General features: G+C 41.1%; 1 protein-coding gene across 4 annotated transcripts in view; it reads left to right on the top strand.

The window, feature by feature from the left end:
* magixb (MAGI family member, X-linked b) overlaps positions 1-27,481 on the top strand; it is a 126,193-nt gene that overhangs the window by 10,673 nt on the left and 88,039 nt on the right. The window lies entirely within an intron of this gene.

Below are 27,481 nucleotides of genomic sequence, written 5' to 3'. Positions count from 1 at the left end.
TCTGCATGGGCACCGTCTCCCCTCACTACGCTGAACGTTTCTATGCTGCAGCCTACACCTCAAGCTTCACAAGCAGTGAGTTATGCCAGCCCACAGACATCAGTTACATCAGGCTACCCGTCTAACCAGCCTACCACAGTAATGATTAACAATGTACAGGAAAGAGTGCCACCAGCTGCACAACTGCAATACCTGCCCATGCAGAAAACACCAGTAAATCTAGCACCAGTGCAGCAATACACCCCACTCCCGTCCGCACAGCCAGTGTGGCAATACACCCCACTCCCATCTGCACAGCCCGTGCAGCAACACGCTCCACTGTTTGCACAACCAGCCTATCAACCCCCCCAGATAGCAACAGCGCCATATTCTGCACCACAGCTACCTGTTGCGGCTGGCACAGTTATCAATCCATCGCCCTACAGCACTGCCACTCCCCTGGGGACTGTCTATCATCCTCCATCAACCATCGCTACACAGCCATTATACCAGTCACCACTGCCACCGCAAAACCAACAGCTGCAACTCTACCAGCCTGTGTCTGCGCCGTCAACTCAGCCAGCATATCAACTGGTGTCTCCCCCTGCTGGTTTCACTCTGCAACAGCCCCCATCAGCTCAACAGGTTCAGTACAGCCCCCAGTCTCAGTATACACCACTGCAGGTACCGTACACTACCCAGTCCCCCAGACAGCCTGTTCCAATACCTGAACTACCTAAGTTGGTGCACGACAGTGAGAGAGAGTTTGCTGACTTAAAAATGGCGTTAGACCACCTGCTCAATCCACAGACTGAACTTTCTGAACATTACAAATACCGTGTGCTTATGGAACACTTGGTCCTGGATGAAGCCAAGCTAATAGCTCAGTCACACAGACATTATGTACAGCCCTACACTGCCGCCATGCAGGCTTTGCAGAGACAGTACGGGCAACCACATCAGTTGGCACAAAGTGAGATTGCAGACATCCTGAACTCTCCTGATCTCAAATCAGGAGACCCTAAATCTTTCCAGAGCTTCGCCCTCAACGTTGACTTGCTGGTGGGAATGCTAACCTCATTGGAAGGGCCTAATGGGATGGAAGTGATGTCTACTGGCCATGTTGACCGGCTACTTAGCAAACTCCCTAGACACATGAGAGACAACTTTGTGGAGCATCTGCAGGTTCAGGGGCGCCTTAGCACCAGCAGCCTAAATCCATACAACCTCAGAGACCTTGCAGAGTGGCTCAAGGTGAAGGCAGAAGCTCAGAGACTGTCCGCAAAAATGGCACAGCGCCATCGAGCTGAAGGAGCACAGCCTGCCAATCGAGACAGACCTGTCCCTACTCCCCGGCCTCGGACTCGGCCTGTTTCTGTGTATCACGGTGCAGACCAGCCCAAATCAGCCGAAACGACTCGGCCAGCAGCTAAGCAACAAAAGTTTAAAAGGATGTGTCTCTTCTGCAAGAGTACAGAGCACTACTTGTCGCAGTGTCCAGATATTATTCAACGCTCAACACAGGAAATCGAGAAGTGGATAACAGGCGGACAGCGCTGTCGTAACAGTGGCCGTACTAACCACGATGAAGAGAGCTGCACGTTAAAGAAACCTTGCAGTGAGTGTCAGAAGATCCACCTGAGAGTGCTGCATGACATCACCAGGCCGGGCCCCCAAATCTTCCTCATCACACCCAAAGACTGCACCTCAGCGGCTAACTCGATGCAGGGAGGGAAAGTATACCTCAAGGTGGTGCCAATCATCATCAGTCATGGGACCAGATCACTGCAGACCTATGCAATCCTCGATGATGGAGCTGAACGCACTATAATACTCCCGGCTGCAGTTCGAGACCTGAAGCTCAGAGGCAGAGCAGAGTCCCTCACCCTGCGAACTGTTCGTCAGGATGTGGTTCACCTCACTGGAGCATCAGTCGACTTTCATGTAGCTTCTCCAGCATCACCATCACAGCAGCATTTGGTTGAGAGGGCCTACACAGCAGGTCGACTTACCCTGACAGAGCAATCTTATCCAATAGCAGCGCTCCAGAGACGCTACCGCCACCTGAGAGGATTACAACTGCAGAGCTTCAATAAGGTGCAACCACTGCTGCTCCTTGGTGCAGATTACACTCACCTGATCACTGCTACGGAACCTGTGAGGTTTGGCCCGAAGGGAGGACCCGTGGCTATTCATACAGCACTCGGCTGGACACTCCAAGGCCCAGATGGTTCACAGTCCCCCGCTGCATCATGCTACTACACCGCCTTCAAGCCTACACCAGATGACATCTACCAACAAGTCGAACGCCTCTGGCAGCTTGATGTGCTCCCATTCCGTAGCGAGCGGCTAGCAGTGCGGTCTCGCCTGGACCAGGAAGCGGTGAGCGTCTTGGAAGCACGCACTAAGAGAGTGAAGGTTGGTGACACACTTCGCTACATACACCCCTGCTCCGGGTAAAAGGCGCACCACCACTAAAAGCAGATGTTGAAGCAGTGATGCCAAAGCTACGCAGCACAGAGAGACGACTGCTTAAAAACACTGTCAAAGCTAAAATATACGAAGCAGAGATCCAGAAGCTTATAGATGGTGGGTGTGTCACAAAGCTCCAGGAGGGAGAGGGAAACCGCTCCAGTGAGTCATGGTTCATACCTCATCACCTCGTCCATCACAATGGCAAACATCGCCTTGTCTTTGACTGCTCCTTTAATCATGGTGGTCTCTCTCTCAACGAGCAGCTTCTCCCAGGTCCAACCCTCGGCCCATCTCTCATCGGGGTCCTCCTGCGGTTCCGCCAGCACGCTGTCGCCATCAGTGGAGATATCCGAGCCATGTTCCACCAAGTTCGGCTGCTACCGAAGGACCAGCCGTTGCTGAGGTTTGTTTGGAGAAACCTGCAAAGGGAGAAACAGCCTGACGTATACCAATGGCAGGTGTTGCCATTTGGTACCACGAGCAGCCCGTGTTGTGCAACATTTGCTCTGCAAAACATGTTAAAGAATGTGCTGCAGGAAATGAAGACGTCCTGCAGTCCATCGAACAGTCTTTCTACGTGGACAACTGTCTGCAGAGCCTGTCAACGACTGAGTCAGCCAAGCTCCTGGTGGACAAGATGCGACAATGTCTGGCCTCAGGAGGATTTGAGATTCGACAGTGGGCAAGTAACTTCTCATGTGTTGTCTCCCACTTGCCTTCCAGTGCCCAATCTGAAAGTACAGAGCTGTGGCTGGCCGAGAAGAGCAACGATCCACAGGAGCCGGCCCTTGGTCTGCGGTGGTATTGTCCATCTGATCGGCTCGGTTTCAAGCCAAAGCCTCCAGAGAGTGAGACCCCTACTATGCTGTACATCTATAAGGTACTCGCCCGCCAGTATGATCCGATCGGGATCATTATTCCGTACACTACACGGGCCAAGATTCTTGTCCAGAGACTGTGGGCAAAGAAGAGGAGCTGGGACGACCCGAATCTCCCTCCTGACATCCTCCAGGCCTGGTCCAGCTGGGAGAGAGAACTCCCCGAGCTGGCCAACATCTCCCTCCCTCGAACCTATGCACCATTGGAGCTTGCTACTGACACCACAGAGTACACTCTCCACGTCTTCTGTGACTCTTCTGAGCAAGCCTACGGGTCAGTGGCATATCTCACCACAAGAACTAATGACACTGTCTATGTCTCATTTGTGATGGCAAGGTCTAGAGTGGCCCCAAAACGCCAGCAGTCAATGCCGCGGTTGGAGCTCTGTGCCGCGCTGACAGGAGCCCAGCTGTCCTCCCTCCTTCACAAAGAGCTCACCTTGTGTATTGCCCAGACCTTCTTATGGACTGACTCCACAACAGTTCTCACCTGACTGACATCTCAGTCGTGCAGGTTCAAGGTTTTCGTGGGAACAAGGGTTTCTGAGATCCAGGAGCTGACTGCCTCACACACCTGGAGGTATGTGGATACAGCTAACAATCCGGCCGACGATCTCACCCGTGGCAAAACGTTAGCTGAGCTGGCTGCGCCAAATCGTTGGATCCAGGGACCAGCATTCCTTCGCCGTCCACCGGATGAATGGCCATCATGTCCTAGCATCACAGAGCCAGAGGACCGTGGTGAGTTAAAACACAGTGTTTTTTGTGCTCTCACACAGACCAGCCCACCACCCAAGATACCAGATCTCACCCGATTCAGCAGCTGGAGAGAGTTGATCAAGGCTACGCAACAGTCTCTTCATGGGGCGGCAGCTGACCCTGCTTCACTTCTGTGTGACCTAAGAGATGCTGAAGTCCATCTGCTCAAAATCAGCCAAGCAGACGGCTTCTCTGTAGAAACCAGATGCCTCAGAGCTGGCAAGCCTGTACCACCCAGCAGCAGGCTGAGTACGCTTGCCCCAGAATTAGACCCTACATTGGGTCTTATACGGGTTGGAGGACGCCTGCGTCGTTTAGACAGCTCTAGCCCCACTGACATTCACCCAATACTGTTGGATCCCCGTCATGCAGTCACCACACTCCTCATTAAAGAGATGGATGCTCAGCTACACCACCCTGGACCTGATAGGGTGTTTGCAGAGATGAGGCGCTACTACTGGGTTCTGCGAGGAAGGCAGGCTATCAAGAAGTATCAGAGAGCTTGCACTGGTTGCATGAAGTGGAGAGGGAAGCCAGTGGTGCCGAGGATGGCAGACCTGCCCTCAGCCCGTCTGCGGCTGCTCAAACCTCCATTCTTCTCAACAGGCGTGGACTGCTTTGGCCCGTACATGGTCAAGGCTGGGAGGCGAAGTGAAAAGCGCTGGGGGATCATTTTCAAATGTCTCACGACGAGATGTATACATCTGGATCTACTCACCAGCCTCGACACAGATGCTTTCCTCCTCGCACTGAGACGGTTCATCGCACGGAGAGGCACTCCTTTTGAGGTCCTCTCTGACCAAGGGACTAACTTCCGAGGGGGAGATAAGGAGCTGAAGGAGGCATTTGCAGCAATGGAGTCACAGTTGCAGGAGCGGCTTGCAGAAAAACAGATTAAGTTTAGTCTTAACCCGCCAGCATCTCCCCACTTTGGTGGTGTCTGGGAGCGTGAGATCCAATCAGTCAAGAAATCCCTACAAGTGGTCATAGGTGCACAAGTGCTCCAAGCAGAGGTTCTGCTCACACTCCTCATCGAAGTGGAAGGCATCCTCAATGCCAAGCCTTTAGGATACGTATCCTCGGATGTGGCCGATCCAGACCCAGTGACGCCCAGCATGTTGTTGATGGGGCGGCAGGATGCCTCTCTTCCACAAGTTACCTATGCCCCTGACACCCTCACCAGGAGGCGCTGGCGTCATTGCCAGATGATGGCCGACCACTTCTGGACACAGTTTATCAGGAACTACTTGCCCTCTCTTCAAACCCGCCAGAGATGGCGCCAACACACAGATCATCTCCCCCTGGACACAGTTGTGATGATTGTTGATCCTCAGCTTCCACGTGCTCACTGGCCAATGGGGAGGGTGGTAAAGCTGAATGCAAGTGATGATGGATGTATACGGACTGCTGAAGTCAAAGTTGGCGAGAAGACTTACCTGAGACCAGTTGCTCGGCTGGTCCAGCTGTCAGCTCTTCCTGAAGATAATCCTGGTTAAAGGATTGCTGTGGGAATTTATGTTTGTTTCAAAATTGCCATGCTATTTAGGGGGCGGCTGTTATAAATTCCCTCTGTCAGTGATTAAGATAGAAGATAAAGTTCCCTAGTTAATGTTAATTGTTGAATATAATTGACTATATTATTGCTGACGTAAACAAGTTACTAATGTAGTCATGCACCTTTAAGTTGAGTTTTTTTGAGTCAGGCAGTTTACCGGGCAGCTATGTTTACCTCTCGAGGTAAATCAATCTGGCGCTCTAGGCAAGATTTTAGGTGGCGCCCCCCACATCGGCAGTGAAGTGTATATACTCACAAGAACCCGAATAGCTTTGTCTTTGACCTTTTTTTTTACTTACAACTATACCTAATATATAAAGGGGTGGAAAAGTGACTATTACCTGCAGGGCAAACATTAGCTAACCAGAAGGCAATAATGTAAACAAAAAACACCTGTTTAAAAGATCTAATACAAATGTCCCTGAGGAATGTAAGGTGGGAGTACTGTAATTACCTAACGTTACATTATTATTTTCCATAACAATTTAGCCCCCTCCACAATATTAACCCGACGTTAAAACAGAACTAGCTATTTATTGATTAGCAATTGCTGAGTCATGTAACATTAGCTTAATGCTAAAAAGCCAGGTTACTATCACATTCTGTAACAGACAAATAATTTCATGTAGGCTAACGTTACCTACCTGCTACCTCTGTCTTTTCTCGTTTCTCCTCTTCTTTTCTCTTTTTTCTTCCCTGGGCACCTGACAGTTTTGGCCGTTTTGACATCTTGTGTTGATTTTTTGATGTGGTGACGTCCAAAAAGAGTCATGATACGGGAAGGGAGGGGGCGCACCGTGCGGGGGGAGGAGGGGGGGCGTAATGTTGTAACAAATAATATTTCTATTGAATAGGCTTTACTTTGCATTTTAATTAACGTGAGATTATTTTTTGTATTTAGAAATAATAGTAACAACTTTTTTTTCTTTTTTTTTTCTCCAACATTTGTGGCACTGGCATGGCGCCCCCTGATGGACGGCGCCCTTAGCATTTGCCTATACGGCCTATGCCACGGGCCGGCCCTGCTCGGGGTCCTTCGGGCAGTGTATTGAACAGTGTGTTCCAGAGTGTGCTTAGCTGCTGCTGCTACAAAGTCATATATAAAGAAGTTGAAACGTAAAACGGTGTCCTTATTCCCTAACCGGAGTACGCTCACGGGTGAAGAGTCCCAGCACAACAACAACATCAGTTAATCCATATAGTTCTTCAATAGTGGTAGTTTGACTGAGTCTGCTCTGAGTGCTGCATAAGTGCTTGTTTACCGTCCGAGTCTGCAACCAGACATGTCGTTGCATGCAACAAAGGTAACAAAATTAGGCGCCATTTGATTTTACGTGAATAAATACCTGGACCGACAGAATTTGGTCGCTGCTTATAAAAGTACAGAATTCTGTACTCATCTCTATGTGATATGAATAAATATATATACATATATTATTAGGCCGATGGACCTATATGTGAAGAGAATGCGAAGACCAACCCCAAATTTCTTGCGAGCATCAAGGCCAGGGGTCCCCAAACTACAGCCCGTGGGCCGGATCCGGCCCCCCAGTATCCAAAATCTGGCCCACAGGAAGTCCCAAGTTAAAAAAAAAAGTGTTTTATATATATATATTTTGTATTTTTGTATTTTTTTTTTTAAATTTATCTTTCCTTTCTAATCCATTTTCTACCGCTTGTTACTCTTGGTGTCTCCTCGCCGCTTAGGCAAATCATATTGTCTAAAAATTAATTTTCCCATCGATAACGTGACAATGTTAAATGTTGATGAACATCAATGTTAATTGATGTTAAATGACAAAACGGATTATAAAGATAATGTATATATGTATATATACATATACATATATATATATATATATATATATATATATATATATATATATATATATATATATATATATATATATATATATATATATATATATATATATAAATATATACAGCCTGGCCCCCGGCCAAATTTTTGTAACCCAATGCGGCCCCCGAGTCAAAAAGTTTGGGGACCCCTGATCAAGGCTAACAACCGTTCTACCCTACAGCATGATTGTGGTTCTTATCCTGTATTTTTGAGACACATTAGAACTGAGCAACTTGTCCTTTACTCTGAGGGCAAACAACCTATCTTATTGAATTTGACACAGTAAGGTAAAACTACATTTTTCAGCTCAAGACCCAAACATGTATTTGTGTAACATTGAATATACATGTAAAATAATGCTAATACTGTATTTATTCATTCCTACTGTATGAAAAAATGAGTTTTCAGCATTCTGCCAATTGAAACTAACCAAAGATGTTTGGCAAAGGCTGGTCCATGTATTATTACATCATCAATATTTTCGGTACAAAAATACTGGAAAAAAACCTGAATGCTTGCAATGTGTGTAATTTGATTTCAAGTCTCAAATGTTTCTGATGTACAGTATGTAAGTCGCCCACTGGCATAGATTTTAGATTTGTGGTTGGTGAGCACAGAACTGCCAATGCACTTTTTCATTCCACGTATTCTTATCAGCTTTTTGTGTACTCAGTGGTTATTGAGTAGGTAAGATTGCGTCAATGTTTTCACCGAGTATGTCAGGAGACATGTTGTTTATGTTTTTCAAGCCACAAGCATTTAATCTTCTATTCTTAAATCGGCCACTGCTGTTCGTTTTGTGCGTGGCACTCATGTGCCCTAGATTTGGAAGTGAGTGAGCAGGACGGAGCTTTAGTTCACCCCGTGTGGCTTTCACAGTTTGGTAGGAATGTTGCGAGAGAAATGAAGGACAAGTCCGAGGTGTGTGAGGATGATCTTGTGCACCTTTCGTCACTCTATGAGTAGTTCAGATGATCTTAAGGTCACTGCTTATTTAAGATGCTTTACTTGGATGACCTCCAGTCACTCATGAGAGGATGCTGTGGGAAGATTAAAGGCAGCATGTTTCAATACAGTCATAGTAAAAGAGAGTATTTCTGTTCAGATGACAATGTCTTCAGCTGTCTGATGTTTTGCACTATTTAATACTGCATATCATGATAGGCTTTTACCACTTTCTGTTTTGTTTTATTCAGAATAGCTTAATTCCAAATATTCTTTATATCTGACTATTCTTGACACGCCCACTGTAATGTATCAGTGTTCGTTTACAGCTACTTTTATGGGGTCCTATTATGCAAAACCAACTTTTCTTACTTGTTGGTGCCTGTTTTTGTGTATTTGGGATCCCCATAAGTCCCGAAAATTTTAACTCAAATCTTGCGGAGGTATTTTTAAAACATTTATGCTCTCTTCCAAACTTGCTCCAAACAAGTCGTTTAATAATTTGAGACTTTACTGACACATTTGTCCTTATCTCAGCAGATATCTCCATATATGGTAGAGGTTTACCCAAAGAGCTTTGCACGAGTCCACCATTTTATCCAGTTGTAGTTCAAAGTTGTAGTCAATGTGTTCCTCAGTTTTCTATATCCTCTTGTTGTGGGGCAGACTGGTTTATACATCAACGTGCATGCTAAAATCCTCTGCTGCAAGCGTATATTTCCAATTCATATCTCTCAGTAGACTCGATATGGAAGTGCTAAAAACTACAACATAGCTAACCAGGTGGAGACACAATCGAAGGAGGCTTGGCCTGAAAGAGAACTTTGGCACGTAATTTAAGACCACTCACAAAACGTGGCATCCTAAAGAGACAGTCAGAAAGCAGCTTGAAGATGGTCGTAAACAAAATCTATGCAACATTTCTGACCAAAGCACCACAATTACATGTTATGTAATGACATAACATTAACCAGCATGAGACTTTAAACTGTTTTTAGCTTTTAACTTTTTTAACAGTTTTTAGCTTTTAACTTTTTTAACTGTTTTTAACTTTTTAAACTGCTTTTTATCTAACAAATTGTTCTTAGGGTAATTTGCATTTGCTTTTTCAATGTGTATTTTTATTTCTGTTTCAAATGTTCTTTTTTAGTCTGTCCTTTGCCTCTATTTATTTGTGGTGTACAGCCCTTTGTTCTTCAACTGTGCTTGTTTTTAAAGGGCTTTATAAATAAAGTTGGTATGGTACGGTATGGTATGTAGACCACAAGGACGTGTTTTAAATGTACAAAAATTATCATAATAAAACCCCTCGAAGAAATACAACAGGATTTCTAAAGGGGACCACAATCCATTGCAATTAAATCAATTATACAAAATCATAATCAATTTCAGCATCAAACTGCGTCACAACACCTTTTAGACTGTACAGAGACAATGTTGTAAGTAAAAATGTTTCTTAATTCCCTTGTACTCTGGTTAAAAACACATTTTTGGCAAAGTTTTTACTTTTATAGGTAGTATCACAGCGCGAGGTGCCACATGTGCAAAATGGTATTCCACAACTACGGGAGTGCATTGTAATACCTGACATTTGTCATGCCCTGTTGGACCAGTTTTGTATACCACACACTCAGGCACGAACACAGATAGAGCCGGAGTGGTGCTTTGCCCTTTTGCCTTGAGCCCAATTTTCTTCCCATTCATTTACGAATAAAAATTATGCTCTGTCATCAACTCCATCAACCGTTTATTATCTAACGGAGCATATACTTAGGAATTCATCCCCAAATTGCTGGACGGCTCTCTAATTTTGGATAATTCAACCCTCCCATCCACCGCCAACCACTCCCCCTCCTCATGTAATGTGAGGCAAGCACAAATGGCTGCAGACAGGTAATAATGGCTTTTGTAAAATGTCCTGACGCTGTTTGGTACAACATTAACCACAAGATTAGTGCCGCGGAAAACATTATGTTGGTACTGGTCCAACACTTCCTAGAAATTAAAAAAGCAACTCAAAGCCGTGTCTAGTTGTTACTGACGTTTGTAATGTTCAATATATGTGAAATTACCCGGAAAAATGTGAAAACATTGTTTTTTGAAATTTTGATAACAAATCGTTGTTCAATCGGCCAAAAAAAGGTCAAGACCTCGCCTGTGCAGAGTTTTAAAAAGTGCCTTTACCACGGGGAGGAAAGTAGCTGAGCAGGCAAATGATTGAACACTTAATTGTTCTACAAATTAAACAAATTCACTAGTTTTGTTTCATTTAGAATTGTAATTGTTAAAACTTAGTTTGTATTGGTTGCCGTGTGAGTTGAAAATATCCTGCTGAGATTTTTATCATAATTAATAATAATTTTATGAATGATTTTCGCAATGCACCACTTTTCAATTGTACACAAAGTCTTGGTAGGTCACATGCAACGCGCCCACGAATAGTACACACCAGAGGTGTGGACTCGAGTCACATGACTTGGACTCGAGTCAGACTCGAGTCATGAATTTGATGACTTTAGACTTGACTTGACAAAATGTAAAGAGACTTGCAACTCGACTTGGACTTTAACATCAATGACTTGTGATTTCACTTGGACTTTAATGTTAGTGCGGCCCGCAAGTTTTATATGAATGGCGCTTGACAGCGTCATACTTGCCAACCCTCCCGAGTTTTCCGGGAGACTCCCGAATTTCATGGCAACCATTCTCTCGAATGTCTTCACCCAAGCAACAATATTAAGGGTGTGCCGTGATGTCACTGCCTTTAGCACCCTCAACAACCTGTACAAACAGCGTGCCAGCCCATTCACATGTTGTATTTGACTTCTGTACGCACACGTAAGTGACTGCAAGACATACTTGATCAATAGTCACACAGGTCACACTGAGGGTGGCCGTATAAACAAGTTCAACACTGTTACAAATATGCGCCACACTGTGAACCCACAGCAAACAAGAATGACAAACACATTTCGGGAGAACACCCGCACCGTAACACAACATAAACACAACAGAACAAATACCCAGAATCCCATGCAGCCCTAACTCTTCCGGGCTGCAATATACACCCCCGCTACCACCTAACCCCGCTCCCCGAACCCTGCGCCCGGGAGGGTTGGCAAGTATGTTGCTAGGGCGGGATAGCCATTCAAAGAAGGTGAATTCATTCAAAAGTGCATATTCGATTTTTTTTAAGAAATCTTTTCTTGCGGCCCAGCCTCACCCACTTTCTGCATCCAGTGGCCCCCAGGTAAATTGAGTTTGAGACCCCTGCTGTAAACTCACTGCTAACGTTATAACCATAGACATCTTATTAGTAGACAAAGCATCGAGCGCTACTGCCTACTGGCGCAGGCGAGACGCGGGGCCTCCATCTTGGAGTGGTGATCCGCTCCACTTAGTGCAATTCATTTGGCAGGAGCAATGAACTGTCAGCGCATTTAATTAATTTTACCTCACTGAATACCACTGATTTCCATGCGTTTTTTTGTCATACGTGTAGCTATGATAACAGACACATGTTTTGGCGTGTTTTATTATTCATAGTTTGCTTAACAGTAATAGAATATTCTTATATGCTATAAGTGACCAAACGTCCGAGATCAAAACTGGGAATATAATCCCAAAGAAGGGGGAAAAAAAACGGTCAGCTATTTTTAAGTTGAAAAAACAATATGATTAGGTTATATATGCATGCGTATATCCTACATAAACAATGTATGAATACATTAGATATCTATATATCTTAAGGACCTATAGACTGTATCTCTGTTGCTGCAGCAGCAGAGAGTTTATTTCGTCTTGACACTTTGTATTGATATTTTGTATAACATTCTTCCCTTAAATTATCATGTTTACAGTGATTGTTTTATATGTAATTTTTATGTATGTCGTTTTGGATAAAAGTGTCTGCCAAATACTTTAACATAAACATATATAAACACCTGAAAGTCTTTATATCAGCTAAAACCAACAATTTGTTTCACTGGATTCAGAACAAAACTAAATTCTGTTTTACCCAACAATGTTAGTATTTGAATATTGTTACTTGAAGACGTATTCCTGGTTACAATTATACTGTTAAGAAAGTATTGTCTTATACTTTGCCTCAAATGAGAATGCATCATAATCAGTGGTGGCTGGTGAATTTTGTTTTAGGTCGGGCTGAAAGTTTGTAAACCAAACCCCTGTAGGGTGTCATCCTCCCCCAGAAGATTTCTTTGTGATTTTCACATACAAATATTGAAGATCTTTGCTCCTTCTCAACTCTGTGGTAATATTATTTTCACAAAATAATATTACGTTAATGTTAAATCTTACTTGTGAAAAGTAATCCCCCGATTCCTATTTTCAACAATCCGCTCATTTGAGCAGGAAAACGCTAAACACCATCCCGGCATCTTTGTTTTCTACCTGTCAACTGTCAGTTTAGCATCTTTGTTTTCTACCTGTCAACTAACAGTTTAGCATCTTTGTTTTCTAACTGTCAACTGTCAGTTTAGGCTGCTCGTCTACTTATAAGATGTCTATGGTTAAAACGTCATTGCAAACACGGCAATCTGTTGCGTCCACTGCAGTTCGCTACCTTATTCATACCTTTTGTCAAGTGATTTTTTTTAAGTAGGGTTGCATGAGGTACCTATACATAACGTTACGTTAGTCAATGTATCACACACAGTAACGTAACTTATTTTAATGTATTTTAGCCACCTACAAAAAGACAAACATAGTCAAATAAAGGTCAGTTAAAATGTATACTGTATTAAGAATATGTGTACATATTGCATAGGGCCCTGATATCAAAAAGTACAACTCTGTTCATTGTTATGTTCATGTATTTGTTATGTTTTTCATGTGTACGCACACATAAACACACATACAGTATGAGACGAGATCAATGAGATAAGGTAAGAACAGGATAGAAACTGCTGTGGAACTAGTTACAATGCAATATGCCATGGAAATACAATGTTAACGCTTTTGTGCAAATAAGTACAGTTGCACTTGTTTTTTCAAATGTGTTTATTCTGTAAAGGAATGAGTTAAATGTTTAAAATGACTGGTTGATAGTGCTATTATGAAGTGCAATGTCAGCACTATATTTTTTCCTGCAATTTCGAATGCACTTGTTTTAATAAATAAATACAGCGTTTTAAAAGCATACACAATCTGTGTAAATATATTAGTCTGTGGTTAAAAGGACTTGAAAGGACTCGAAACTCAAAATGCAGGACTTGGGACTTGACTTGAGACTTTCCAGTCTTGACTTTGGACTTGACTCTGGACTTGCCTGTCTTGACTCGGGACTTGACTCGGGACTTGACTCGGGACTTGAGGGCAAAGACTTGACACTTACTTATGACTTGCAAAACAATGACTTGGTCCGGCCTCTTGTACACACTATTTAGTTTTTTGCACATGCTGTCCAGCGCGTGGTATTTGTAATTAGTAAATTAGGCCCATACTGTCCAATGTCTGCTCTCACTGTGATGCCAGCTGATGGGATGTTTATATCTTTCTGCACTAGGCTTGTACTCCCCGTTAAGATGATGAATTAATCATAATCTTCGCTCCTCAGATAAAAAGAAGGTGGGAGCATACAAGTATCTTGTCGTGTTTTCTTCGCGATGCCTCCAGGTCTAAATCAAATGTCAACGATGACTAACTTCTCTGCAAATGACCACAACTTTCTATTATACAAGTGTGAGGCATCATTTTTAATCCACCACAAACTTTTACCAACTTGATGTCGATGCAGCAGCTCATCGCCTCAGTATGTCAAGAGCTGCATAAGCTATGTTACCTCTCTGTGATCAAGGTGCGGTGTTACTAAAAGTAGTTCCTCTGTGTGAGCTCTTACAATACCAATGTCACCAATATTTAGTTAATATACTGGTCATGCCATGTAAATGGAGTATTGTTGGCGGTTTTTATACGTTTAAAAAAAAAGGCTTTATAGGCGGAATAGATGACTCCCATTAGCTACATTGTTAGATGTCTACTATGAGCCATCTATTACACACTAGAGTGCATTAAAAGAGGAAGGCATATGTGTGGTTGTCTAACATAGGAATTGTGAATGATAGGCAAAATTCCTCGAAAAAAATGCAATTCCCCAATAAAGAAAATAATAAAGGAATCTTGAAAAAAACGAAGTAAATTTATTCATTCAACTCTGTTAATTGTGTTATTTCATTCAAAACAAATTATTGAACAATTTGTCCCCCCTTCGTATTACTCCAAAACATGCATCTAATCACTTCAAACCACACTCCTTTTATGCAAGCCACTGCTGATATCCAAATTTTTCCACTGGTTGAATGAGATTTGAGCAATGGATGCAAGTGGTAAACACTTGACCAACATTTTCATCAGCAATGAATATTGTAATTGTAAATGCACTTAGGGTGTTGCCTGGCTGGCTCACCAATATTATAGATGGCAAAAGCAAGTGATATGGGGGTGACATGGCAAACACAAATATATTGTTCTCTTCCTAACAAGTCGGTATACAATTAAATTTGTAGCGGCAGGAAGTGAGGACAATGGCACTGAGTGGAAGTACAGTACAGTATATAAATGCTGTGTTATGTTAAAATGCATGTGTTTGCGTCTATTCATGACTTTTGAACAATATATAATGAGAGACATTGGCTGCAAGCACGGATCGAAAAGCTGCATGTCTGTATTTGCAATTGATCTATGTTATCACCCCTATCTTCTCATGCTCATTTTTCTTATGGCAAATGTGGTTTGGAATGATGTCACCTACACAATGATGATCAAATCGGGCTATTTTTAGTAATAAGTAGGTCTGTTTATAAAGATAAAAAAATAAAGTCTAAATTATCCTTTTTTTTAATGTATGATCCAAAACCTAATTAACAAAACGTCAAGCCACTTATTAGTTTGAGTGTCTGTTGATGACCCAATTTGTGGTTTCAGCTCTCATGTGTTTGAAAGACTTGCATTTTTTCGGCTTGCTGTTTTTCCTCCCATTTGATGATGTTTCACGTTTCCAACAATATACATATGTTGTTTCATGTGTTCACTTCTATGTGATGACTCAGTGACTATGCCAATCATCCAGATGTGTACTGATAACAGCTGTCTTTGTTTACCTCTAAATGTGCAGCAACAGTGGTCTGCAATAATTGTATTATGTAAGCATTGCTCACGCTGACTTTGGTCTGGCTTATTCAGTCATATAAAAAGCCCTCAGTTGTTGGTCGTTTGCAGTGAGTGCACCCATCCAGAGAGACAAAAGGGCTGTTCGACATGCCGGTCACATTCGAGCTGACAAAACACGCTGCCAGGCCATCAATATTCGCCAAAATTCACATTTAGGAATTTACCGCTTTGAACTTCAGGGAAGGAGGCATAAAATATCAAGTAAGCTTACATAAATTCATCGAGCATTCTAGCTGAGCTAATTGAACAGACTAATTTTATTATCGTAGAAAACATTTAGAGCGGAAACACAATACGGACAACCACATAAGAAGAAAGGGAGGACATATTTATAAACATGTGCAATTCACGCATGACAGAAAAGTGCTAAACTTCATTAGGACCATCAGAGTTAGATTACACAGAAACTTTCCATGTTGAAAGCTGTTTGTGTTAAAGTGTTCTGTTGTTTGCAGAAGTTGAACAACAACTGTGTTGTGGTCCAAAGCGATTATGTCAGAGAGCTATGTACAAGCAAAGGTTGGCTTTGATTGGGATGGAGGATGAAATGTGGAGAGACAGGAGTGTGGGGAAAATCAGAGGAGCTGACAGCCGCAGGCCAGACAGCCTCACTCGTGTCATTGATACACAAGGAGCATTACAATAAGTTGTGCTGCTAAATTTGAGTCTTAGTGGTGCACGTGGGAAATGATTACATTCATTGCTTAAGAATGTGTTATGTGTACAGGGGCAGAAGACGGCTCAGACAGCAGGGACGACGTTTAGCTCTATATTTATTAAATATTTACAAGGGAAATGAGCAGTGACGTGCGGTGAGGTTCATGGCTGGTGAGGCACTGACTTCATCACAGTCAGATTTACAAACATATGAACCCTAAAGAGTATCTTATTCACCATTTGATTGGCAGCAGTTAACGGGTTATGTTTAAAATCTCATACCAGCATTCTTCCCTGCTTGGCACTCAGCATCAAGGGTTGGAATTGGGGGTTACATCACCAAAAATGATTCCCGAGCGTGGCGCCGCTGCAGCCCACTGCTCCCCTCACCTCCCAGGGGGTGATCAAGGGGATGGGTCAAATGCAGAGGACAAATTTCACCACTCCTAGTGTGTGTGACAATCATTGGTACTTTAACTTTACACATACAAACTGTAGCACACAAAAAAGCACATTTAATAAAAAAAATGTTATTATGGTCTTACCTTTACTTATAAATGAAGTCCATGCGCTGCTCCTTTTGAACAAAAGCATCGATAACTTGTTTATAGAAGTCTTCCTTATCTTTCTTCAGTTTTAAAAGTCTCTCTGTCTCGATGGAGATCTTCCTTTAATTATTACCTCCTGCTTCGATTGAAAGTCCAGTTTAGAAAATTGTTTTATTTTAGATATGTAATCCTCCATGTTAAAAGTCCAGGCGAGAGGAAATAATAAACAATCGCTAACTGTTGCTGCTTGTTGTCACTTCTTCTGCAGCAGAGTAGTCGCTAGAATGATCTCTGGGATCACTAGCTCCCTCTACCACCATGAGGCGGGATTACTGCGAGCTTCACCCAGTGCGTCTTTTGCAGCCGTTTTATGATTGCTCAGCACAATAAATACGTTACACACATACAGTTGTTGACAAAATACACTGTACATTATATACCTCAGCTAATTAAACTATGGAAATGTATAATATAATTCATCAGTGACGTGCGGTGAGGTTCATGACTGGTGAGGCACTGACTTCCTCACAGTCAGATTTACAAACATATGAACCCTAAAGAGTATCTTATTCACCATTTGATTGGCAGCAGTTAACAGGTTATGTTTAAAAGCTCATACCAGCATTCTTCCCTGCTTGGCACTCAGCATCAAGGGTTGGAATTGGGGGTTAAATCACCAACAATTATTCCCGGGCGCGGCGCCGCTGCTGCCCACTGCTCCCCTCACATCCCAGGGGGTGATCAAGGGGATGGGTCAAATGCAGAGGATATATTTCACCACACCTAGTGTGTGTGACAATCATTGGTACTTTATCTCATTGGCGTTGTTAGGCCTATTTTAGGGGGGCTTAAGCCCCCCTAAATAATTTGGTGTTTTTTTGTTTGTTTTTTACAAATAAATGCCGACATATTCATTATAAAGTGGCCCAAATATGAGTTTAAATAAATAATCATATAACCTGTTATTATTCACTCAGTTTCCCCCCACTTCGTAGCGTAAGGTAGAGCCCCTTTTGTGCATCGGTATCCAATCCATTCCACTTGTTCATATAGAAAATGCCCACATCACTCAAATTCCAGCCCGCATTTTCTCTGCGACCTTGCTTGCGGTCCTGCAGGTGTACGAAGCACATTATCTTCATTTACAATGAGTGAAGCTGCACAAAACCTTGTGCAATTGTAAATCATTTATTTTTTTAAGTTTTGTGTTTCTTGTAGAATCTATATAAAGTAATATACATAAGCCTATTGTTAAAATAATGAAAAAAACATTATTAAATATATTTGTTTTATTGTATTGTTACATTAATAGCTGTTTTATTATTATAGGATGGCTTGTTAAACATTTAATAGGATTTTCAGAGGGAGGAAAAACCAAGACATTTAATATAAAATGTAAAATGAATAAATACATAAAAAGAAAAAGAAAATATATGGTTAAAAGCCATCGTCCCGGGGAGCATTTCATTTCGTCCCGTGCATTTTTTAAAAATAATAATAATAACAATGAATAATTTCTAAGTCTTTGTTAGCCGTTTGTGAAGTTTTGTGCTCGTGCGTAACATTCGCTCGCATCCTGTGCATCTCCTGGGGGCAAAGCACCCCCTGTCCTTAAAAGCTAGTGACGCCCCTGCTTTAACTTAACTTTAACTTTACACATACAAACTGTAGCACACAAAAAAGCACATTTAATAAAAAAAACGTTATTATGGTCTTACCTTTACTTATAAGTGCGGGTACAGTGGTGTTCGGTGTGGAGGAGTTGTGAATGAATGAAATATGAAATCCGTGCTGCAGTCTGCAGGTGTACCTAATGTAGTGTTCTTGCAGTCGTTCACGGCTCCTCCGGCGCGAGCAATGTTGTTTTTGCACTTTTTGGCTTCTTGTTAAGTGACTTTTTTTTGGGTGGATTCGGTCTTGCACGTGGAGGGTTTGGGTGTGGGCTTTGGTTGGTGTGGCGTTCCCGTCGGTGGGTGCAGTCTGCAGCGAACGTGTCTTAAGCACCAGGAGGCGTGGTTTCGCGTGCCTCAGCCAGTGCGTCTTCGCAGCAGTTTTATGATCGCTCAGCACAAGAAATACTTTACACACATACAGTTGTTGACAAAATACACTGTACATTATATACCTCAGCTAACTAAACTATGGAAATGTATAATATAGTTCATATAGCAATACAGTCTCACTGCACAGCAGACCAGCAGTTAGCCGAGTCCGTCCATGTTGAGGCACTGAGTGACGCGCCTCGACTGGCTGCTGTTCACCGCACCGTCTCTTCTCAGTATTTGAACGGCAAATGTGAAAATTCAGCGATTTTGAATAAAAATAATCTAAAACTGGTGAAGTTAAATGGAAAATAACTTTAGAGTATAATCACTGGATACATATAACAATTTAATAATTTTTTTTCTTTTTACATTTTTTCTTTCCATGATGAGTGACCGCACGTCACTGTAATTCATATAGCAATACAGTGTCACTGCACAGCAGGCCAGCAGTTAGCCGAGTCATTGCGCAATCCATGGCGAGGCTCAACTGGCTGGTGACTCACCGCAAGTCTCTTCTCAATATTTGAACGGCAAATGTGAAAATATGAAAGTATAATCACTGGATACATATAACAATTTAATTAATTTTTTTGCGGCACATTCTAAAAAATTAAATACTTTAAGGGTTCATATTATGATTTTTTCCCCTACTTTTAAAACCCTTCCTTGTGCTCTACATAACATGTAATGATGGTTCTTTGGTCAACATTTTGCCTAGATTATCAATCCAAATCAAATCAAACTTAATTTATAAACTGCTTTTCATACATAAAAGAAATGCAAAGCAAAGTGCTTTAAAGACTTAAAAACATCTGCACCAGGAGGTCACCAGACCCTGGCCACCAGGACGCTGACACAAAGTGCCCCACAGCATGGCCAATAAGCGCTGAAAAATATAAATAATAAAACCTGTAAAATAGTAAGAACCTTGAGAAGAGATAAAGGATCAAATACAAGTAAGACATATGAAGATTAAAAAAATATATATATACAGTAAATATAAAATAAATAAATGGAACTAAATAAAATCTTGTATAACTAATAAGATAAACGTAAAGTATGAATGACTTCAATAAAACTGATAAATATTAGGTCAAAGTCAAATCGAAAAGGTGGGTCTTAAGCCTGCTCTTAAAAACATGAACGTTCTCTGCTGCCCTGAGGTCCTCCGGCAAGCTGTTCCATAGACGGGGGCCATAATAGTGGAAAGATGCCATCCAGTGACTTTGTGTTCTGACTTTTGGAATAATTGGGAGATGACTGCTAGAGGATCTCAGGGCCCGCGAAGGTTCGCAGAGTAAAGGAAAATCTGAAAGATAAGAAGGCCCAATACCATACAAACATTTATAAACCATAAGAATGACTTTAAAATTGATCCTGAAACACACAGAGAGCCAATGCAGAGATTTTAAAACTGGTGTAAAGTGAGCCCACCTTCCGGTCTTTGTCAGGACACGTGCCGCTAAACTTTGTAATAATTGCAAAGGTGTAATAACCTTTTTAGGAAGACCAGAAAGCAGGGCGTTACAATATTCTATACGACTTGTAATAAAAGCATGCATTAGCGTCTCTATTTTGCCCTGAGGTAGAAAGAAAATGTTTTACAGACCATCTTCAAGCCGCTTTCTGACCATCTCTTCTCTTTTGTTAGCGGTCTTATTTACGTGCCTCCACTTCGACTGTGTCTTCTTCCCATCAGCCATGTTGTAGTTTTTAGTGCTTCCAAATGGAGTGTACTGACAGATATAAGTTAGTAATATACGCTACTTTGTATTGGAAATGGCAACAGTGGAGGACACATGTGCATATAGGAGCCAGTCTGCCCCACAATGAGAGGATATAGAAAAAGAAGGAGCTTACTGACTACAACGTACAATCTTCAGGGAAATCTCTACCATACATTGAGATATCCACTGACATCACATGTGGGAAAAACGTCACAAATTGGGCAAATTCCAAACAGCTGGTTTGAAGGAAGTATAAAGAAAGGCAATTTGTTTTATAAATATCTCTGACGTACCTTCATGGTTTAATTTTAAATTTTTTAAACTTACGCAGATCCCAAATATACCAAAACAGGTACCATCCATCCATCCATTTTCTACCGCTTGTCCCTTTTGGGGTCGCGGGGGGTGCTGGAGCCTATCTCAGCTGCATTCGGGCGGTACAAATCGGTAAGAAAAGTTTTGCATTATAGGTTCCCTTTAAAAAAAAATTACACATACAAAGTTGAATAACGTCAGTACGTGGACCTTGGGGTTTGTTTTCCCGGAATGCAAAGGAAAGTTGGTGCGGGCAAGGCGTGAATGTAAGTACATATTTATTTAAACACTAACTACAAATAAAAAGGAAGCAAACAAAAGGCGCTGACAATGGCGGAGAACAATCTTGGCTAATGAAACAAAAATTGCACAAAGGCAGAAACTATGAACAATAAACAAAAACACTTACTGTGGCATGGCATGAAGCATGAACTATAATAAACAGGAATCTCATGGGTAGCAGAGGTAGTATGGATGGATAATGTCACCAGGACGATCAGCAGAAACAGACAGGCTTAAATAGCAGTGACAGGTGTGCGAGTGCAAAGCGTGAGACAGGTGCGTGACATGACAGATGAAAACTAATGGGTTGCTATGGTGACAAAACAAACAAGAGTGCACAAAGAGTCCAAAAACAAAACCGAACATGACTAAAACAAAAACATGATCAACAGACATGACAAATAAAAGAGCAAACAGGTGTAATAGTAAATGGTAAATGGGTCGTACTTGTATAGCGCTTTTCTACCTTTTTTTAAGGAACTCAAAGCGCTTTGACACTATTTTCCACATTCACCCATTCACACACACACACATTCACACACTGATGGCGTAATGTATCGAGAAAAAGCTGAAATGTTGACGCTAATAAAAAAAAACAGCCACACTAGTTTAAATGTAACTTAAATACTGGGTTTCACTATGTGAAGCGCTTTGAGTCACTAGAGAAAAGCGCTATACAAAAATATAATTCACTTCACTTCAAAGTGGACATTAGTATTGTGCTGGATAAATCAATAAAGACAATTTGATGCTTTCTTGCCAGGATGATTTCTCAGAGAGGAACTCAATTATTCATTCAACTTAATTGAGGTTTTTGACTTACAATGTTCTGCTTCAGGATCTTTCAAGACTCTTGTGTTTGGGGCTAGTCCACTAGTGGGCTTGTTTCGGTGCTTTGGCTGGACTTTGAATCAGTGAATACTGCGGTGGCAAAACTCACCTGAAACAGCATTCAACAAATCAACACAATTCAAGTCCAACATTGAAATAACTGCTTGGATAATAAGTTAAAACATTTCAGATGATATTGTACACATTTTTGACAAGGGGGCAACTGTACAACTCCTCCAGATGTTGTTTTTCCAGGACGACGGTGTTGCAGTAATAATGGGCCATTGGGGGCATAATAGTCCTTTTTCAAACATCTATGCGTGACACAGCTGTTTTTCTCCCCTCAGTACTATTATCGCCTTGAGCCTTCTTTCGGAATAGACAGAATTCATGTAAATATATATTTCCAAGAATAGATTCCACATGATGTGTATTTTTCCACCGACTGATTGTTGTGGTCTGAAATTTCACTGTGGTACGTTTGGAAGGGTCTCAGGCCGCAGGGACCCCGGTAGAGAGGAAGTCAGTGAAACGGGATATGTATTGGTCAGCTCTTTCATGACCTGAAGGTTACGATTTGCTGCGCTGCAATGTTTTCATAAGGATAAATAGACTCTGTATTGTCTTCTCTCTTGAACCTTTCATTTGAATATGATGCATTATAGTTATGTCACATTGCACATTACACAATAATGACACAATAATTAATTAATCAATTCATTGATTGTGTACACACACACACACACACACACATATATATATATATATATATATATATATATATATATATATATATATATATATATATATATATATATATATATATATATATATATATATATATATATATATACTGTATATGCAGTGTTAGTGCTAGGGATTTTCAAAATGGGGTCCCAAAAGTGGGATCTCAAACATTTACTGTGGGACCCCATTTTTTTGACTTGATGGGGTCCCACAGTAAATTTTTGAGGTCCCACTTTTTTGTAACCGTTTTGAAAACAAATGATAAATGTATGCATTATCCTGTTATATCTCACATTCTAGATTGTGTTTTGGAAAAAGGTTGTTATAAACGTTACTTAATTTTTATGCATATGTAAATGTATTCAGTTATAAACATTCATTAATTTTCTTCTTTCTTTCATGGATCTAAACTTTACCGCTGCCGGTATTTTTTTCTATATTTTTATTTAATAAGTTGTAGGTGTATTTATTTCAGTGAAAAAGTGTAAAAATGTTTTGCTTCGGTCATGAAATTATGATAATCGTGTGCCAGGGCATATATACATGATTTATTTAATGCTTAAATCTTTAGAGTCTACATCAACTTCAGATCTATCCGTCAATTCTAAGTATTTTTTTATGTTGTTCTTTTGTTTGTTTGTTTTCTGCCCTTTTTGTCAAAGAAAACTATGTTTTTTTTAATGGCAAACAAACAAAATACGCAAAATCTTCCACAAAAAATCATTTTCAAAGTGGAATATTTGATGTGAAGTAACCGGGCCTTTGGATAGGTCAATAATTTATAAAAACATTGATTTTGATTCAATATTATGTTTTGAGCAATGACAGTTTTAAAGAAAAAAAACAGCTTTGTTTCATTAGTCAACATTGCAACTTTTTCTAAATTACATTTCACCTGTAAGCTTTTTTATTGTACTTTTGTTATGTTTTTGTGTTTATTAATAGTATTTTTAGAATGTAACTGCAGGCCGCAAATGGCCTCCGGGCCACACTTTTGACACCCCTGCTATATATAATAAAAAAACTAATCTGTTAAGTATATTATAGACCGGAAGAGTTAGGGCTGCAAAGGATTCTGGGTATTTGTTCTGTTGTGTTTATGTTGTGTTACGGTGCGGATGTTCTCCCGAAATGTGTTTGTCATTCTTGTTTGGTGTGGGTTCACAGTGTGGAGCATATTTGTAACAGTGTTAAAGTTGTTTATACGGCCACCCTCAGTGTGACCTGTATGGCTTTTAATCAAGTATGTCTTGCAGTCACTTACGTTTGTCTGGAGAAACCATATATAACATGTGACTGGGCCGGCACGCTGTTTGTATTGAAAACAAGCTGACACGACAACAGTTTGTAGAGGACGCTAAGGGCAGTGCCATCATGACACGCCCTCAATATTGTTGTCCGGGTGAAAAACGGAAGAAATTCGGGAGAATGGTTGCCCCGGGAGAATTTCGGGAGGGGCACTGAAATTCGGGAGTCTCCCGGGAAAAATCGGGAGGGTTGGCAAGTATGCTTGTACAGTAGTTAGCATATTGGATGAGGGTTTTTTTCCTGGTACTGCGGCTTCTGCAGCCCCCATACCAATTTTTTTTTATTTTGGGTTAATGAACAATATTAAATCAGGGCTACCTACACGTTTTGCCTACAAGGCCATGAGTAAAGAGTTTAGGCCCATACTGCCATACAGTATATACATTGGTGGAGATTATCACATTTGTTAGATGGCAAATATTTAGCTTTGCCATCTACAAACCCCGTTTCCATATGAGTTGGGAAATTGTGTTGGATGTGAAAATTATCAAATTACAATGATTTGCAAATCCTTTTCAACCCATATTCAATTGAATGCACTACAAAGACAAGATATTTGATGTTCAAATTCATAAACTTTTTTTTTTTTTTTGCAAATAATAATTAACTTAGAATTTTATGACTGCAGCACGTGCCAAAGTAGTTGGGAAAGGGCATGTTCACCACTGTGTTACATGGCCTTTCCTTTTAACAACACTCAGTAAACGTTTGGGAACTGAGGAGACACATTTTTTAAGCTTCTCAGGTGGAATTCTTTCCTATTCTTGCTTGATGTACAGCTTAAGTTGTTCAACAGTCCGGGGGTCTCCGTTGTGGTATTTTAGGCTTCATAATGCGCCACACATTTTCAATGGGAGACAGGTCTGGACTACAGGCAGGCCAGTGTAGTACCCGCACTCTTTTACTATGAAGCCACGTTGATGTAACACGGGGCTTGGCATTGTCTTGCTGAAATAAGCAGGGGCGTCCATGGTAACGTTGCTTGGATGGCAACATATGTTGCTCCAAAACCTGTATGTACCTTTCAGCATTTTGGCGCCTTCACAGATGTGTAAGTTACCCATGTCTTGGGCACTAATACACCCCCATACCATCACAGATGCTGGCTTTTCAACTTTACGCCTATAACAATCCGGATGGTTCTTTTCCTCTTTGGTCCGGAGGACACGACGTCCACAGTTTCCAAAAACAATTTGAAATGTGGACTCGTCAGACTACAGAACACTTTTCCACTTTGTATCAGTCCATCTTAGATGAGCTCAGGCCCAGCGAAACCGACGGCGTTTCTGGGTGTTGTTGATAAACGGTTTTTGCCTCGCATAGGAAAGTTTTAACTTGCACTTACAGATGTAGTGACCAACTGTAGTTACTGACAATGGGTTTCTGAAGTGTTCCTGAGCCCATGTGGTGATATCCTTTACACACTGATGTCGCTTGTTGATGCAGTACAGCCTGAGGGATCGAAGATCACGGGCTTAGCTGCTTACGTGCTGTGATTTCTCCAGATTCTCTGAACCCTTTGATGATATTACGGACCGCAGATGTTGAAATCCCTGAATTCCTTGCAGTAGCTGGTTGAGAAACGTTTTTCTTAAACTGTTCAACAATTTGCTCACGCATTTGTTGACAAAGTGGTGACCCTCATCCCATCCTTGTTTGTGAATGACTGAGCATTTCATGGAATCTACTTTTATACCCAATCATGGCACCCACCTGTTCCCAATTTGCCTGTTCACCTGTGGGATGTTCCAAATAAGTGTTTGATGAGCATTCCTCAACTTTATCAGCATTTATTGCCACCTTTCCCAACTTCTTTGTCACGTGTTGCTGGCATCAAATTCTAAAGTTAATGATTATTTGCAAAAAAAAATGTTTATCAGTTTGAACATCAAATATGTTGTCTTTGTAGCATATTCAACTGAATATGGGTTGAAAATGATTTGCAAGTCATTGTATTCCGTTTATATTTACATCTAACACAATTTCCCAACTCATATGGAAACAGGGTTTGTATGATTGCATGAGTTTGAACAAGATCAGTATGAATCTATAATAGTTGATTCAACTATTCAACTTAAATAGAAAAAAATATGATTGAATGAATGAATTGAATTACTTTTTCCTTTCACTGCATGTTTTTGCAGCAGGCTCCTGATATCAAATATATAAAGATCAATCATGTTATGACTGAAATCCACTGGATTTTGCATCGTATGTCTTCCCACTACTGAGGGCAACCGAGCGCCGTGTTTTTAAGTGCACCCTGGTGAGTGTGGAGAGAGTGGAGCAATGGCATGGTGTGTGTCAGTGTCGGAATGAGTCTGGACTTCAGCGGTCCTGACAGCCTGTGGCTCATTAAAGCGCCATCACACACACGAGGTCAAGACAACAGCAACTGCTCATGCGCATGCGTGTAACGTCCACACACAATGCGACTAAGTATGCTCAACAAGATCCGGATATAATACCACGAACCAATCTTTTTTTTTTTTTTTTTTTTAGCATTTTAATAATGGCTAGCAACTGCACGGATGTTTAGAGAACTCTAAAGATAAATCATGAAATAAGCAGTGGTTTATGAAAATATGACATCACGCACACGGGAATGCTTTAATTGTGGTTAATGCATGGAGTTGATAGTTAGTGCAATGTTTTATGTGTGGGTGGACGGCTGGCGAGCTTTAAGGAAGCAGGTTGACAATGTTGCTGCAGAAGCTCTCACAGCAGGGTAGAGCCACTCAGCTTCAAGGTTGAAGTGATAAGCATAATTTCAGGTTTGAAGGCATCACAGTAAACTGCAATTTGTTTTTGTTTTTAATAGTTTTTTTTAAATTCTAAAGTGCTAAAAGAGCTATCACCTCTGAGTCAACTGGAAAGCAGTTTGTGTATTTGGCTTTTTGAGTAAACTGCTCCTTATCCTCAAAGTAGTGTTGTAACGATACCAATATTTTGGTACCTCTACTAAAATTATTTCGGTACTTTTCTAAATAAAGGGGACCACAAAAAAATTGCATTATTGGCTTTATTTTAACAACAAATCTTAGGGTACATTAAACATATGTTTCTTATTGCAGTTAAGTCCTTAAATAAAATAGTGAACATACTAGACAACTTGTATTTTAGTAGTAAGTAAGCGAACAAAGGCTCCTAATTAGTCTGCTGACATATGCAGTAACATATTGTGTCATTTATCATTCTATTATATTGTCAACATTATTAAAGACAAGTGGTAGAAAATGAATTATTAATCTACTTGTTCATTTACTGTTAATATCTGCTTAATTTCTCTCTTAACATGTTCTGTCTACACTTCTGTTAAAATGTAATAATCACTTATTCTTCTGTTGTTTGATATTTTACATTAAATAAATAAATAAA

The sequence above is a fragment of the Nerophis lumbriciformis genome, linkage group LG01, assembly GCF_033978685.3.
Source record: "Nerophis lumbriciformis linkage group LG01, RoL_Nlum_v2.1, whole genome shotgun sequence".
Lineage (NCBI taxonomy): Eukaryota > Metazoa > Chordata > Actinopteri > Syngnathiformes > Syngnathidae > Nerophis > Nerophis lumbriciformis.
This window is presented reverse-complemented; position numbering and strand designations above follow the sequence as displayed.